Consider the following 1,574-nt stretch of genomic DNA (forward strand, 5'->3'; position numbering starts at 1 on the left):
TCAGTGATAGCTCAAAGTCCTGTTTTTAGTCTTCACCACAAAATAAAACAAACACCAAGCAGACAAGGTAATACTACTAACTTACAGAATTGCTACAGGATGAAGTGAGACACTTGCTGGAACGTATTTGTACACAGTCCTGCTTCTGGTTCAACAACCATCCCCGTCTCCTACAGCAAAGACCCCAAGGTACACCTGCTGCTGGCTAGGCTTCCCAATACCCTCCTGCCTAGCTGCCAAGGCTGACTGTTTTCTCAGTGCTTTTTCCATTACACAAAGAAAGACACCAGTCCCCAGTCACCTGTACAACTATGGAGGGCCAGTTGGCCAAGTCCTAGCCACTCAGACTTGCCCAGAAATTTTATAAGCGCAAATGCTTAAATAAATATTTGCCATTGTTTACTCTGAGCATGGGACAGACCAGCCACTGTCCTAAGAACAGTACATGTATTGACTCTTTGGTGACCTCTGAAGCAGCTGTCACAGGCCCCACTGTCTACAGAGAAAAAACCGGGGCACAGGGAAGTTCTAACAAGATAGAGCACACAGCTGGGAACGGGCAGCAGCAGCGCAGGAAACCAAGCTATCTTAGAAGCTGTCCTCACCCACATCATCTCTTCGCTACTCCAGCGCAGTGATCTCACTGATCAATACATACTAGGAGTGTGGACTTGGCTCAGCAGTAGAGCCCAGAACCCCCTCCCCAGCGAAGGGCTGGGGGTGTACTCGGTCAAGTGCTGGAATTAAAAGTGTGCAGCACCTCTGCCCAGCTTGTTTTGTTTTTTAAGATACTGTTTCACTGGTTTGCTTGTCTGCTCTGGTACTGGCTATGTAGAACAGGCTAGCCTTAAACCCACAAAGATCCATCTGCTTGCCTCTGCCTTCTGAGTACTGAGATTAAAGGCATGTACCACCATGCCTGGCTAAAATTTTTCTTTTTTTATTTTATGTGTATGAGTGTTTTACCTGAAGGTATTCCATTCATCATGCACATAGCTGGTACCCTAAAATGCCATTAGAGGGGGTCTGATCCCCTGGAGGTGGAGTTACAAATGGTTGTGAGCCACCAAGTGGGTGATGGAAATCAAACTTGGGTCCTCTGGAAGAGCAATGAGTGTTCTTAATCCCTAAGCCATCTCTCCAGCCACCGGAAAGTTACTTTTCTTAAAGATTCATTTTTATGTGTAAGGAGGTTTCGCTTGTATGTATGTCTGAGCACCACATGGGTATAGTGACCATGCAGGCCAGAGGGGGACAAAGGATCCCCTGGAATTAGAGTCAGAGATGTTCACAAGCCACCCTGTGGATTCTGGTTGCTTGAACCCCATCTTCTGGAAGAGCTGCCAGCCCTTCACCACTGAGCACTCTCCTCAGTCCCAGAAAACATCTGTTTTATGGGTTTAGTTTTGTTTTAGTTTTTGGAGACAGGGTTTCTCTGTATAACAGTCCTGGCTGTCCTGGAACTTGCTTTGTATACCAGGCTGGCCTCAAACTCAGAGATCAACCTGTCTCTGCCTCCAGAGTGTGTCTAGGTAGTTTTTCTGTTTGTTCGTTTTTGTTGTTGTTTTTTTTTT

At 46.3% G+C, this 1,574-nt stretch overlaps 1 protein-coding gene across 1 annotated transcript in view; it reads right to left on the bottom strand.

Annotated features, from left to right (window-relative positions):
* Slc1a5 (solute carrier family 1 member 5) overlaps nucleotides 1–1,574 on the bottom strand; it is a 15,331-nt gene that overhangs the window by 4,890 nt on the left and 8,867 nt on the right. The gene's annotated exons all lie outside the window — the stretch shown is intronic.

Source organism: Microtus ochrogaster, linkage group LG4, assembly GCF_000317375.1.
Source record: "Microtus ochrogaster isolate Prairie Vole_2 linkage group LG4, MicOch1.0, whole genome shotgun sequence".
NCBI lineage: Eukaryota > Metazoa > Chordata > Mammalia > Rodentia > Cricetidae > Microtus > Microtus ochrogaster.